This window comes from Triticum dicoccoides, chromosome 2A (genome assembly GCF_002162155.2).
Source record: "Triticum dicoccoides isolate Atlit2015 ecotype Zavitan chromosome 2A, WEW_v2.0, whole genome shotgun sequence".
Lineage (NCBI taxonomy): Eukaryota > Viridiplantae > Streptophyta > Magnoliopsida > Poales > Poaceae > Triticum > Triticum dicoccoides.
The window spans coordinates 655,813,348-655,819,123 of NC_041382.1; positions in this window are offsets into that span (position 1 = coordinate 655,813,348).

Genomic DNA, 5,776 nt, shown 5'->3' on the forward strand with positions numbered 1-5,776 from the left:
GAGGCGCTTCGTAGCGCCCCCATCAGGTCATCTGGCGCTCCTGGATGGACAGGAGCCACCGGTGGAGGCGACGCACGCCCCCTCCTTCAAAGGGGGATGCTCGCCTGACTCCGGAGCCATATTGTTCTCCGGAATCGTATTCGGCGGAGGGTCGAACTGGATACGGCCCTCTTTGCCAGTCTCCATGAGGATCGACTCCCCCATGTGTCCAGCGGTGGAGGTCCCGCCTTGTGGAGCCTCCCGGACAATGTCCTAGGCTCCTTCCTTCGGAGCGGTCCTCCGGGATAACACTTCGGTGTCGTCCCTAGCCCCGGGGGAGTAAGCAGGCGGTGGCGACATGCTCGCCATCTCCGACGGAGCCAATGAGCCTCCAGATGAGGATCGCTGGATGAGGTCATGGGCCGGACTGCAATAGTGTGGATTAACCATGTTAGAATAATAAAAGGAAAGGGTTGGATGTGCGCATAAATAAGCCATGTCACTTATGATGCGGTCTGGGGCCTAGTACAGGGGCGACGTTCCGGGCTACTGTCAACGTCCCACGTGGTGTCGACCGCTGGGGCGCCTTTCCCCTTTTTGGGCGCTTTCGCCTCCAAATGTGCCGAGGCCACCCTCTTCTTCTTCTTCTCCTCGGGAGGAGGGTTGTTTTCCTCCTCCTCCTCCTCCTCTTCCTCGTCGTTGTCCTCAGGGACAGAGGAATGGGCCTCGTTGTCTTCGGACGTCGTGTCCGAAGTGCCCTTGCGACGGGGGCCAAGGCCACTCTTGGCCCCCTTGGCTTTCTTCTCCGGCGCCGTATATGGCGCCGGTACCAGCATCTTCGCCAAGCGTGGGATGACTGGTTCTTCGGGCATCGGAGCCGGACACTGGATCCGCTTCGCCCTCTCCACCCAGTCCTGAGAGAGCAATACTAAGATCTCAAACATCATCCTCGAAACATTTAAGTTGGGAATACGTCAAAAGTAACATACCTCGCTGGCGGGGCGGTTACAATTGTGACCACAGTCTGAGTCCGTGGCTAGTGGCTTCTCGTTGCCTTTAAAGAGCAACTTCCAGGCCCCTTCGTGAGAAGTATCGAAGAGCCTTTTCAGGGTCTGGTGCTTCTTCGAATTGAACTCCCATAAAGGGCGGCTTCGGCGCTGGCACGGAAGAATCCGGCGGATTAGCATCACCTGGATAATGTCAACGAGCTTGACGTCCTTGGTCACCATGCTTTGAACGTGCGTCTGCAGCGCTATCAGCTCGTCAGGAGAACACCAGTCCGGACTCTTCTCGACCCAGGAGGTGAGTCGCATGGGAGCACTGGAGCGGAATTCGGCAGCTGCGACCCATGTGGTACCGCGAGGTTCTATAATGTAGAACCACTGCTTCTGACATTCCTTTATTGTCTCCACAAAGGTGCCTTTGGGCCAGGAGACGTTGGATAGCTTGCTCACCATGGCCCCTCCGCACTCCGCGTGCTGGCCATCCACCACCTTCGGCTTCACGTTGAAGACTTTGAGCCATAGTCCGAAGTGGGGATGGATGCGGAGGAATGCCTCGCACACGACGATAAACACCGAGATGTTGAGGAAGGAATTCGGGGATAGATCATGGAAATCTATCCCGTAGTAGTACATCAGCCCATGGACGAAAGGGTGGAGTGGAAACCCTAGCCCGCGGAAGAAATGGGGGATGAATACTACCCTCTCTGTGGGCTCCAGCATGGGGACGACTTGTCCCTCGGCTGGCAGACGATGGGCGATCTCCTTCGCCAAATATCCGGCCGCCCGGAGCTTAGTAATGTCCTCCTCCTTGACGGAGGAGACCATCCACTTGCCCTGACCACCAGATCCGGACATGGTTGCTTGTGTGAAAAGGAGATGAGAACTTGGGCGTTGGAGCTTGAGATCGGAAAGGCGGAGACAAAGAGAGAGCGTGAGGAGAGGAAGAGGGAATCTTTATCCCCTTATAAAGGCAGCAAATATTAAAACGCCTCCTCACTCGCCTTAGGATTCGCTTGTTCCCTAGGGATGTATAAACGACACGATTGAGTTACCCATGCCCGCATTGATGAGAATCCCGCAATAAGGGGGGCACGATCTCTGTTTCGACAAGACGTGCCAATAGCAACCGCGTCTCGAAGCGTGGAATCGCAGAAGAAAAACGGTTTGAAATTATAACCGGACAGACGTGATGTCGTGTTGGAAAAAAGTTGTCAACAGATTAGATTCATGCAAGTACTACATTCTCTCTGCGGTTGTGTATGGCGTGCGTAACATGTCAGGATACTATCATTGCATCCGAAGACTATCTTGGAGTTCGTAGAAAGGGGAACCCGCCTTACAATGCCGAAGACAATCAGCGCATCGGACTCCTCGTCATTGAAAGCCAGGTTCAGGGGCTACTGAGGGAGTCCTGGACTAAGGGGTCCTCGGGCGTCCGGTCTGTTATCCTTTGGGCTGGACTGATGGGTTGTGAAGACATGAAGGCCGAAGACTGCATCGTGTCCGGATTGGACTCTACTTGCCGTGGAAGGCAAGCTTGGCGACCGAAGATTCCTTCTTATGTAACTGACTCCATGTAAACCCTAGATCCCCTTGGTGTCTATATAAACCGAAGGGGATAGTCCGGAAAGGCCACCACATATACTCATTACCATATTCATAGGCTAGACTTCTAGGGTTTAGCCATTACGATCTTGTGGTAGATCAACTCTTGTAACACTCATATTCACCAAGATCAATCAAACAGGAAGTAGGGTATTACCTCCATAGAGAGGGCCCGAACCTGGGTAAACATCGTGTCCCCCGTCTCCTGTTACCATCGATCCTAGACGCACAGTTCGGGACCCGAGAGGGGGGAGGGGAAGGAAAGGGGGAGGTCGAATCCTCCCCTTTCCTTCTCCCTTCCCTCCTTTCCTATTCCTCCTATTTCGGCCTATAGGAGGGCGCACCAGCCCCTAAGGGCTGGTCTGTCCCTTTCTTGGCCCATTAGGCCCATATAGTTTGCCGGGGGTTGCCCGGAACCCCTTCCGGTGACCCGATACGTACCCGGTATCCCCGGAACACTTCTGGTGTCCGAATACTGTCGTCCTATATATGAATCTTTACCTCGTCATGTCTGTGATCTCATCCGGGACTCCGAACAGCATTCGGTCACCAAATCACATAACTCATATAATACAAAATCGTCATCGAACGTTAAGCGTGCGGACCCTATGGGTTCGAGAACTATGTAGACATGACCGATACACCTCTCCGGTCAATAACTAACAGCGGAACCTGGATGCTCATATTGGTTCCCACATATTCTATGAAGATCTTTACCGGTCGTACTGTAATGACAACATATGTTATTCCCTTTGTCATCGGTATGTTACTTGCCCGAGATTCGATCGTCGGTATCTTCATACCTAGTTCAATCTCGTTATCGATAATTCTCTTTACTCGTTCCCTAATACATCATCCCGCAACTAACTCATTAGTCATATTGCTTGCAAGATTATTATGATGTGCATTACCGAGAGGGCCCAGAGATACCTCTTTGATACTCGGAGTGACAAATCCTAATCTCGACCTATGCCAACCCAACAAACACCTTTAGAGATACCTGTGGAGTATCTTTATAATCACCCAGTTACGTTGTCACATCTGATAGCTGATACGTCTCCAACATATCTATAATTTATGAAGTATTCATGCCATTATATTATCATTCTTGGATGTTTTACAATCATTTTATAGCAACTTTATATCATTTTTGGGATTAACCTATTGACCCAATGCCCAGTGCCAGTTGCTGTTTTTTGCTTGTTTTTTTACATCACGGGAAATCAATATCAAACGGAGTCCAAACACTGCAAAACTTTTTGGAGATTTTTTATGGACCAAAACACCCAGGATAGGCCAGAGTAGCACCTTGGGGGTGCCCGAGGGGGGCACAACCCACCAGGGCACGCCTGGGGGCCCAGGCGCGCCCAGGTGGATTGTGCCCATCTCGGTGGCCTCCCGCACCCCCTCTTTACCCTATAAATTTTCAAAAAATCCAGAAACCCTCGGGGTTAGCCTAGATCAGAAGTCCCGCCGTTGCAAGGCTCTATAGCCACCGAAAACCAATCTAAACCCTTTCCGGCACCCTGCCGGAGGGGGAAATCATCTTTGGTGGCCATCTTCATCATCCCCGAGGCCACCACGACGAGGAGGGAGTAGTCCACCCTCGGGGCTGAGGGTTTGTACCAGTACCTATGTGTTTAATCTCTCTCTCTCTCTCGTTATCTCTCTTTCTCTCTCTCTTGTTCTTGAGATGTTACGATCTTGATGTATCGCGGGCTTTGTTAATATAGTCGGATCATATGGTGTTTTCCCCTCTCTACCTTGTTATGATGAATTGAGTTTTTCCCTTTGAGATTCCATGGTTATCAGATTGAATACTTTTATGGATTTGAGAACACTTGATATATATCTTGCAATTGAATACTCGTGGTGACAATGGGGTATCATATTGATTCAGTTGATATTTGTTTTGGCACTCAACTCGCGGACTCTCGAGGTGACATTGGAGTAATCTATGCATAGGGTTTGATGCACGTTCTTGTCTTTATTTCTCCGGTAGAAATCTTGGGGCACTTTTTGAAGTTCTTTGTGTTGGATTGAATATTATAAATCTGAATTTTCTTTGGTGTTATTTTAGTACGAACTCTTGGTTAGATCAATCGGAAAGAATAGCTTCGTGTTATTTTAGTATGAACTCTAGGATAGATTGATCGGAAAAAATAGCTTTGAGGTGGTTTCTTACCCTACAAACAATTCTGTCTTATATTCTCCGCTAGATAGGAACTTTGGAGTGATTCTTCGTTGCATGCCGAGGGACGGTTATATGATCCAATTATATTAGCACCGTTGAGAGGTTGCACTACTGAAAATACGGATCCTAGGCCTTATTTTCAAGCATTGCAATACCGTTTTGTGCCCGTTTATTATTTGCTCCCTTGCTATTTTTATTTATTCAGATTATAAAAATATATTTTTATCATCAATATTACACTTTTATCATCATCTCTTCGTCGAACTAGTGCACCTATACAATTTGCCATTGTATCGGATGTGTTGGGGACATAAGAAATTTCTTGTATTTGGTTGGCGGGTTGTTTGAGAGAGGCCATTTCATCCTACACTTTCCACGGATTGATAAACCTTAGGTCATGCATTTGAGGAAAAATTGTTAATGCCCTACAAAAATCTGCGCTTGAAGGCTCAACACGAGTCTACAAGAATAAATTTGTGTAGTAGACATCAATAGCACACAAGGTATTCCTCAAATATCCGAAAGTTGCATAATCTCATAGTTGAAGGAATATGTATTTCACATGAAGACAACAATAGCAATAAAACGTAACGATTGACATGCTAAGCTAAAGGATGAATCTTATTCATCACATCATTTTCCTAATGATATGATCCATCAAATAACAACAGATATCTTTAGCTAGGAAACTTAACCATTTTTGACTAGCATCAGGATGCTCCAGTTTCTTTCGAGTATTTGTCGCTGCGGCGAGCTGGTCTTCTGCCGGGCCACTCTGCACCACGGACGGGTCGAGGGCCCAGCGTCTGCGCCCCAGCATCTGACCGGTCGTTCAGCATGGCCCTCAGCCCCAGAAAACACTAGCCGGGGCCCCGCCCATACCCCCGCACCCAGGCGCGTCTCCCACCTCAACAAATGAAAAACAACTCGCCTGCGGCATCAGACATGTCAGTGTGTCACTGCACAGACAGAGTAAACAGGGCAGCACGAACCC